The sequence below is a fragment of the Pteronotus mesoamericanus genome, unplaced genomic scaffold (assembly GCF_021234165.1).
Source record: "Pteronotus mesoamericanus isolate MK-2021 breed Mesoamerican mustached bat unplaced genomic scaffold, CSHL_Meso_final contig_42, whole genome shotgun sequence".
NCBI classification, from domain to species: Eukaryota; Metazoa; Chordata; class Mammalia; order Chiroptera; family Mormoopidae; genus Pteronotus; species Pteronotus mesoamericanus.
Window position 1 is genome coordinate 5,022,914 of NW_026555157.1, and position 10,604 is coordinate 5,033,517.

General features: G+C 36.3%; 1 pseudogene; it reads right to left on the reverse strand.

Moving 5' to 3' along the window:
• Positions 1–2,070: 2,070 nt before the first annotated feature.
• On the reverse strand, positions 2,071–7,551 carry LOC129073628 (heterogeneous nuclear ribonucleoprotein D-like; annotated as a pseudogene).
• Positions 7,552–10,604: the final 3,053 nt, after the last annotated feature.

The window sequence follows — 10,604 nt, forward strand, 5'->3', positions numbered from 1 at the left end:
AGAAATCTCAAAAAAAAATAACTAAATGAAATGGAGACAAATAATCTACCAGACATAGAGTTCAAAATTTTAATTATAAGAATACTCAGTGAACTTCAGGGAAGAATAGATGAACTCCATGAGCGCTTACACAAAGAGAGAGTAAGCATAAAAAAAGGAATGGTAATCATAAAAATGACCAGTCAGAAATGAAGAATGCATTAGAAGGAATCAATAGCAGATTAGATGAAATTTGCTGTAAACAATTACCATAAACTTAGTGGCTTTAAAAAAAAATTATAGTTCTGGAGATCAGAAATCTGAAATGAGTCTCACAGGGCTAAACTCAAAGTGTTGACAGGGCTGCATTTCTTCTGAAGATTCTAAGGAAGAGCCAGTTTCCTTGTCTTTTCTAGCTTCCAGAGTCTACTCACATTCCTTGGCTCATGGCCCTCTTCCTTCATTTTCAAAACCAACATCATTAAAATGAGTCCTTCTCATGCTGACCTACTTTTCTTCCTTTCATTTGAATTTTGGGCAGTGACACTAGTTAACAAAATTATACAAGTTTCAGGTGCACAATTCTGCAACACGTTATCTGTACACTGTATTGCACATTCTCTACTCCAAGTCAAGTCTCCATCCATCATCATTTATGCCCCCTATACCCTCCTCCACATCTTCTTACTCCCTCTCCCCCTGGAAATCACTACATTGTTGTCAGTGTCCATGAGTTTTTTCTCTTGTTTTTCCTTTTTTCTCAATCCTTGCACCCCCCCACCCAGTCCCTCAACCTACTTTCCCAACAGCTGTCAGTCTGCTCTCTGCCTATGCCATGCTGACATAATTCTGATTCTTTCTTTTCTGTCTTCCTCTTCCATTTAAAGAACGCTTGTGACTACATTTGGCCCATCCAGATCTCTCATGATCAGTTGATTAGCAAATTTAGTTCCATCTGTAACCTAATTCTCCTTGTTATATAACCTAGCATATTCAGCTTTTAAGAATTAGAATGTGGACATCTTTGGGAGGGGGGAATATTATTCTACATAACACAATTTTTTAAAATGTTAATTATGTCATCTACTGTTGTCAGGCCTAAATTATTCTAGATGCTGTATATAAGGATGACCTTATTACCCCACATACTCTAGAAATAGCATCTATCTAAAGCAATGAACACTATACTTGTGGGTTAACATTGCCAATAATTGTCAATATTGAGAACCTGTGTTGTCAGTTACTTGATGTACCAGGGGTGTCCAAACTTTTGGTATCTGCACCACACTGGACAAGGACTTGTGTTGGACCACACATAAAATACATTGCAACATGTAATCACAAAAAAATCTCATAATATTTTAAGTAAATTTATGATTTGTGTTGGGCTTCATTCTCAGCCATCCTGGGCTACATGCAGTCCCCAGGCCACAGGTTGGACACCCATGTAGCTAAGCAATATTTAATTGTTACAACATGGTCTTCAGAATCAAGCTGGTCTGGTTTGAATATATGTCTACCACCTAAGTGGGTAATATTCTGGACAAGTTAATTAAATCAGTTGTATCTCATTCTATCAAGTGTTAAAGAGATGATATATTTCTTCATAGTGATCAGTTGATTATTTTATTTTAATAGCTGACACCAAAACTACTCATTAAAAATTTTGTCATCATTTGAAAAAATTGAGAAGACTATTCAATTACATATAGAATTGTCATATGTTTAGTTACCTTTAATGCTTCTGAAATTACACCTAAATGACAGATAAGAAATTGGCATCTTATTAACCCATAATGTAGAGAATGTTAGGGGAGACAACAGTGACAAAAAAGTAAAAACCAAGAAAACTAATTTGCTGCTATATACAGTCAGGCACAGTTGTGTCTTGTACACTAGAAATATAATACAATATATTTGTATATTCATCATGAGTACAATATAATCATCTTAGATCAACAGAAGAGCAATGTTCAGTGTCATCCTGCAAGATGGGTTACTTTAGCAATCTTCTCCAGTTTTCTCCAGTATCCTTTGTTAGTCTGACTGATAATTTTTTGGTGATTGCCACCAACTCGAGATGCCCTTGCTTTAAGTGCTCTGTTGCCCACTGTAGTCTGCACATCCATATTCATATCCATAGATCCCATAGTTATACCCAGTATAATCATGGGCACTATAGTTTTGATCACCACCAAAGGCACTACTGTAATTTCCATATCCTTGATCGTAATAGTTATTAAATCTTCTGTTCCAGTTTTGGCCCTGACCTCAGTCATGATCCCTAGTCAACCAGCTGCAGTATCTCTGCTCCTTTTTACTGTTGCTGTTACTACCTATAAACATCTTTGGGTTGGGCAACTTTGATTTTACACTTCCCAGAACCAACTAAATGATATATGCTTTCTAACAATTTCTTTAATGGCTTCCTGTGTGTATACGCAATAAGAGAAAACCCTTTTCTTTCATTTGTTTTTGTATCCACGGGAAACTCAACATTTTTAATCTTTCAAAAAGCTCCAAAATATTCTTAAATTTGATCTTCAGAAATATCTGGGCTCAGTCCACCCAGAAAAATATTTTGGGGAGACTCTTTCTCTTGTAAACCTTTGGCTCTTTGAAGGTCTATCATTTTGCCATCCCGTTTTTGTTCTTTCAGTTCCAAACCCTTACCAACACTAGCAACATTCTTTGAAAAGCACAAATCCAACCAAATCCTCTTGATATTCGAGCGACTGGATCTGTTTCAATTGTGGAGTCTGCAACTTACCCAAATCAAGACAAATATTCAGCCTGATCTTTCTTGCTTGTATTTCAGCTGAAGCCTCCAATAAACATTTTACCCACGTCCTGCTGATTCTTACTCGCACGGATCTTGGATCCCTCTGCAAACTCTCTATTTTGCTCTGCTCGTTCACATCCTCCCAGGCAGCGGAGTTTCCGCCAGGGGGTGCTGGCGTGCAGTCAGAGTCAAGAGTCCTGGCGAGGCAGCAGGGAAGGTGGGTGTAGAGCTATCCCCTACCCCTACCTCCACCTTCACCCCTCCATCCCCGTCAGAGCTTAATGCATAAATAAGTGAAACAACAAATCAATATTTCCATCTTCCTCCGTGCCTCAAGTCAATTTTAAAAAATTTTAAATGGTGGTGAAAGAATCAGAGAAATTATTTCAACCAATATTTGATAAATGAGAAATAGATAGAGAAGTGGTGACTTACCAGCATACATCAGTGTCAAAAGGGACCAAACAAAAGCTAGCCAGTTCACCTAACAAAATGTCTGAAAGCTCAGCCTTTGAAATCAATCAGCTTTACAAAAACAGGGAAGAGTTGAAGTGAACACAGAGAAACATTTGAAAATCTACACTTACAGTAACTGGAGACATGAAGACCTTCCCACACAGTCTCCCTCTCTTACCTGTGCAGTCAGGCAATTTATTCTCAGCCTCTGCTGTCTGAGAGATGGGATGTTTTTCCTCTGGAGAAATGGAGTCAGTAAGACTCCTAATGTGGGAACAAGAGACGCATGAAAAATGAGGTGATTCATTGAGTTGACAAGCAGGAAATTATGTACAAGTTCATATACTGAACTATAGGAGTCTCCAAACTCCATCCCCAATCAGAAGAAAACTAGAGGAATTTTGTTCAGAGTAAACAGTTCCAAACACTGATCTTCGGGTGACCCTTAATGAAATAATTGGCTCCATACTGAAGGTCATTAGATGACGAGTTCATTTACTTTCAACAGAACTGATCAAAAGTTTAGTGACACATGTTTTAATATAAATGGGAAGCCAAAGATTACTGAATATTTGTGGAAAGTCTCCAAAGATCAAAACAAACAAAAGCAAATAAACAAAAAAGATAAAAGGCAATGAAGAAAATCTTCACAATATATAAGATGTTCAGAGATACATCATTCTGTCTATAAAATGAGAAAATGATGCAATGAAAAAGGAACAGTCCAAGCATTTAAAATAAAAAAGCTCCTGAAAATTAAAGATATTATAACTGATTTTTCAAATGGAATGCAAGAATGGAAGTTAACATCAAGAAATTCAGGAAATTAGACTAAAATATAAAACAAGATAGAATATAAGAAAGACATGACAAAAAAATTAGAGAATTTCATTCTGCTCTCCAACACCTACCAGGAGTTCCAGAAAACCAGAATATAGCAATAATTAAGAAATATTAGGTTTCCCTGAACTGAAATAAATAATCTTCCAGAAAGAGAGTGCTCAGGAATGCCCAGGACAATAAATAAAAAACTTCACTAGACATTTCATCAAGACTTAAGGGAAGATTCTGAAAGCTTATAACACATATGCACACACAAGGCGCTTATAAAATAATAGGTATAACATGACATCAGTAACACTAGATACTCAATGACAGTGAAGCCAAACCTGTCAACTTCTGGTGCAAAATTATCCTTAGTCTAAAATTCTATATTAACTGTATCAGTCTTAGATGCAAACAAGACTGCACACTGCTGGCTGAGAAAAATACATTTCTAAAGTAGATAATTCACTGAATCATTGGAAGGATTAGAGAAATAAGCTCAAGATCAGGATTTCAGTACCAAGGCACAGAACCATCCTGGTGGGGAAAATGTTTTATTTGATCCCTTCACCAACCTCACACTGAAATCCACTGCAACTACTCCTGCCTCCAGCACTGGTGACACTACCGTCCCTGAAAACCTCACGCCTCACTCAGCCTTCACCAGAAAAATCGTAAACTCCTACAAAACTCAAGCTACTTGCTTTGGAGTGGAAATCTGTACTGGCTTGTTTGATAGGCTGCAGTCACATGACTGAACCACAGTTGCAAAGGAGGTTGGTGAAAGAAACAGTCTGGATTGTACCTTGGAAAGACAGAATTCACAAGGTGGGGAATCATAAAAACAGAGGGAAAGTGTTTGAGAGATACTCTCAATTGCCACCATTCCAAACAAATGACAGATGTATAATATTTGAGTCAAATTACCAATTAAATGTGAGAATAGGAATAAGCACATTTTTAGACATACAAGGATTCAAATAAATTGTCACTCACCATTTCTTAGATACTAGAAGATGAGATTCAGCAAAATAAAAGAATAAACCAAGAAAGAAGACTAAATAGTATCCCAGATAAAGGATAAAACACTGAAGAAGACTGACACTTGTTCACAAGACCTAGAGTATACCACTTGGGACTGAAGAAGACCGATGGATGGATGGGAAGGAGGCTTCAAAGTGAAAAAAAAATGAGTAAATTGATTTGTAATCTCTTATATTTTAACATTTGAAAACATAGCAAGTGTTTCACAGATTTATTGGAGACTGAGAAAAAATGGAAAATAGAAAAATACAAACAGAATAATAAATATAGTAAAGTAATAGAGTATATCTGAAAAGGAAGAAACATACTACTAGGCTCTGAAATAAACGTTTAATTATTCAGTAACTTGGAAGCTAAGTACTGAGTTCATTAGAAATGTGCTAAACTATATTGAGAGAACAGTTTAATGGAACATGTGTGCATGTGTGGTGTACATATGGAGGGGATTGTATTGAGTGATAGATCCTGAACTAGCAAAGCAGAAAGTCTAAAACCACTGATACTGATAAATTAAGATTGAGAAATACAAGTATAAGTATTTATAAAGATGCCAAAAAATTATAAAAGAAAACTGTAAAAGAGCTGAACTTGATATATGTTAGGAAAACAGGACTTGAAATTGAGGAAGAGTGGGACAGAAATTATATTTTATTCAAAATATACCTTTTAGTTCTATCTGATTGTTAACTATGTGAATATAATACATTGACAAATGTAGGGTTGTTTTTTTAAAAGAAAACTACCTTGGAAAATGATAATGTAGAACGTGGGATTTCAAAAGTCTGGGTATCAGGAAGCAAAACTTTAAAAAACAATAACTACTTCTGCATCACAGAAGACAACCAATTTAAGTTCCCAGGGAAATTAAGAAGAAAGTAGAAAGAAGCAGGCAGGAGAAAGACATAATGGGCAGTAGACAAGAAAAAAGGTGAAAATTTGTGCTGTACATTATATAACTCTTTCCCATGACACTACAAAATCATCAGTACCAAACCCTGAACTCACCAATAAATGATTGATATAAGTGATCTCTGACAAGAAAACTGAAGAAATTTTTTATCTTTCAAACATAGATGGTATCAAATGAAGAAATATCCAATAGGCTGGGTTACCTCTTAAAAAATGAGCTCCTTGAAAATTAGCATAAATCTTAGAAGAATTTTGGATTCACAGAATTGATTTCTCCTGGAAGTGCAGGGGCAGCAAAACTGCCCGACTAATATCTGATTGACTGTGGGTTAGATAAAAAATATCTGATGAGTTTAGCACAGTCCTGACATACAGTAAGGATTCAGGGTAGGATAGATATTATATATAACTTCATATAAACCTCATAAAAACCTTTTAAGGTAGGCAATATTAACTGCATTTTTCTCAAGGAGGAACTGGCTGAGGGACATGATTTTCTCAAAATCACATAGACCAGTTCCCTTTCAACTGAAGTCTTTCCACAAGCCATTAGAATCATCATCAAGTTTATCCTAAAGTAGAGGTAAAACCATAAATACACTGATCACATCATTAACAACTTATCTGCTATAGACTATTTTAGAATGAATGTGACAAAAAATGAAGAACTATATACCCTTTTGCTTTGGAACCTAAGATGCTTTAACTACCTTAAACAGATTAAATGGTAAAAACTTAATGGAGTCAAAATGATTGTGATAACATAGAGGAACTGTTAAACATGTCCACATTTTAAGTGGAGGGTTGTTTTGTTCTAATTTATTTTTTAACATTTTTGTGAATGGGTAACTTCTATTCTCACACTGTTTTAAGAAAACAAATACCCAACTTACATATTAGATCATGAATGTTATCCTGATTATGTTAAGAGTACTAGATCTTCAACTACCTAAACAGAAAGTCTGAAAATACCAACTAAAATTAATAAATTAAAAAATGGACATAAAAGCATGTTATTTGGAAATATGCTAGAAGATTTGGTTTGGGCATGATACATCAGTTCTAGCAATCATCGATAAACATGTTGAGTATGTTATACTGCAGACATAACCCTTTATCTTTCCACTACACCAATTTACTGAATGTTACTGTTAAATACTGTTAAAAAAAGGAGCTAGTTGGAAATTATTTGCCCTGTGTTTTAGAAATCACTCTTTTCTCTCCATGTTTTAAAAACCATCACCTTTGCAATGATATATTCTAGAATTTTGCATAGGGTAAATGTCAACAATCTGTTGGACTCTAAACCACAAATGCTTCCAAGAATCAACCAGGAATAAAATTGGCGAACATAGCAGAGGGAGGTAAGAAATATGATAAACTATAAAATATATGCCCCCTAAAATTATTCAGATTCAATAACTTTTTCAGGACCAGTCAATAAATTCTTGCCAGTTCTATTTGCCTTACAGCCTACCAGTTTGTGATTCCTATCAAAAGTACCATTGTTTGTCATCAAGATCCTTTTCAAAATCAGTGTCATCATCCACTTCCATTCATACTGACTCCTCGGAGGTTGCCTACAGAGATTCAGTGAAGCCTTTCATTCACTGAAGGTGTGCTGAGCCCCAACTATGTCCCAGACACTGTACTTAGCCATCAGACAAATAGCACAGAGAGCACAACATAGAACTTTGTTTCTAATGTCATACCTGGGACAGAAAAGTAATCATTGACATAACCACACAAGTAAACATATACTTACAAATCATAACATATACTGTTTTACAAGATGCTGTAAAAAAATATAAGAGGAGTATTGATCTGTCTGAGATTGTCCTAGTCTTCAAGGGCATGTTTCTTCTAGTAGGAGACCTGAGCTCATTTAGAGCCATTATGTGCTGTCTCATAATATCTTCACCCATATAGATTTAAATTGCCCTGTAACCAATTTTGTTATACTCTCCTGGGGTTTGAAGATTATTCAGTCTGACAGAGAAGACAAAAGCAAACCAAAAGTTTAGTGTCCGCTCCTCTATATTACTCATCAATATTGTAATGTTGGCCCTAATCAGCACACTGTTCATTCATTGATCTTTTGCCTCACATACAGCTTTTTAAAAAGGCATTTCTGACAGTCTTTGCATGCTTGTTCTAGTCTCAAATCAACTTGCATTTTAAACTTTATGACACAAATTTTAAAAAGCAGCTAAGATTAGTATACAGCTTGGTTCAGATTAGGATTTTTAATAGAATATTAACAAGTTGTTTTATCAGAACCATGTTATTTCACCTCTGTGAGCCTCAGTTTCCTCATTTAAAAAATGAGAGTAATAATTCTTACTTGGCATTGCTGAAGTAATGATGAGATTAGATCATGAAAGCAGAATATCTTTTGCAATGCCTAGCACAGAGCAAGGACCCACTAAACAACTGAGGGCTATTATTTTTACAGGTCTGTGCTATATATAATGTGTGTCCTCGCCTGTACTGTGAGTTTCTTAGGGACAGAGACAGAGCCTTTCACCTTTGTTCTCTCACACATTACATCTAAGCACATGGTATCTAATAAATAGAGCTTGACAATAACGTTGGTGAAAACTTTAAAGGAATTCCGTATTTGACAATATTTTTTAGTTTAACAGGGAAGAATAGCTTTTGTCTTGTAAATACTAAATTGCAGGCTCTTTCTCCAGTTAAGCGCACAGTTTGTTTACGACTAATTGTCACCTTAGTGGTTTCTGCTCCAATGAACAGCCATACACTGGTTGACAGGTTTACACTTCTATTCTGTCCCTGTTCTCACAGAATGCACACCCTGCATGATGAGGGCTTATCTCCCTACACCAAACAACCATGGGCCTAAATTTTTTTACTGAATAAAAATGTTAAGTTATTTTGATCCTGCTCAGCAAAGGTAAATCTCACCAAACTCCATTAGAACAATGTGTATAAGAGAGAATCTAGTTCTACATATTTACAGCTTCTTCGTCTATGGCAATGAATTCCTAATTCTAGGTAGATATATTGAGAAAGAACAAAGGGAGCTGGTACTATCCCAGTTATTTAAAAACTACTATAAACATGTAACGTGTTACAGATGAGCTTCACTTTAAAAAATAAAAAGGCAAACAACCTCTATTTTCTAAATTAGTTGAGCTAGCAGCTTAGCCCAGCAAATATTTCTCTTGGAGTATCAGAATAAAACTATATTCCATTTGAGAACTAAATTAAACTTGTCAGGGATCATAACCTATTAATAGAAATACATCCATTTTTACTTCATCTCCTGCCATACCACTTCTGTTATAATACCCTGGTGAAACGGATGCTATGGATGCTCTTTCCACATCCTTTCATATCCCTTTCATAGATCCTGGGTGCCCACCTCGGGTTTCTGCTTCCCTTTGTTTCTAGTATCATATCTGTGACTCTCCTTGGAGAGTCATTCATTGCTAGCTTACTCTGCTACTATCAGACTTAAAATACTTAAGTGCAATTTGAAATGTTATTTGGAAAAATATTAATTTATACTTTAAAGTTTTCTATTTTTTTTTATTTTTCCAAATACATTTGTCTCTGCCTTCCCCCCACCACTTTCCCCTGCCCCCCTCCCAATCCTTCCCCACTTTGGTTTTTTCCATGAGTCCTTGCTATATGTTCCTTGACTTGCCCCTTCCCCTCCTTTTCTCCTGCTCACGCCTCCCTCCTTCCTTTTTGTCTCTGTTGGTTTCATTTCCTTTCAGTGTTGCTGGTCTTATTTTCCTTGCATCTTTGTATTGTTGGTTAGGTTCCACTTATAGGTGAGATCATATGGAATTTGTATTTCGCCCCCTGGCTGATTTTGCTTAGCATAATTCTCTCTAGTACCATACATGCTGTCGCGAAGTTTAGTAGTTCTTCTTTTCTTTCTGCTGCGTAATATTCCATTGTGTAAATGTACCATAGTTTTTTGATCCAATCATCTACTGATGAGCATTTAGGTTGCTTCCAACACTTGGCTATTGTAAATTGTGCTGCTATGAACATTGGGGTGCATTGGGGGAATTCTTTTGAATTGACGTTTTGGTGTTCTTAGGGTATAGTCCCAGCAGGGGAATCACTGGATCAAAAGGCAGTTCCATGTTCAGCTTTTTGAGGAAATTCCACAATGCTTTCCACAATGGCTGCACCAGTCTGCATTCCCACCAATAGTGTACTAGGGTTCCCTTTTCTCCACAGCCTCGCCAGCACCTGTTGTTGGTTGATCGGTTTATGAGGGCCATTCCGACTAACGTGAGATGGTATCACATTGTGGTTTTGATCTGCATTTCTCTGATGGCTAGTGATGCTGAGCATCCTTTCAAATGCCTCTGGGCCCTCTGTATCTCCTCCTTGTAAAAGCCTCTGCCCAGATCCTTTGCCCATTTTTTGATTGGACTGTTTGTCTTCTTGGAGTGGAGTTGAGTGAGTTCTTTATATATCTTGGAGATCAAACCTCTATCTGGTGTATCATTAACAAATATATTTTCCCATACGGTTGGCTCCCTTTTCGTTTTGCTGGTGTTTTCTTTAGCCATGCAGAAGCTTCTTCTTTTGATGAGGTCCCACCTGTTTATTCTTTCCTTTG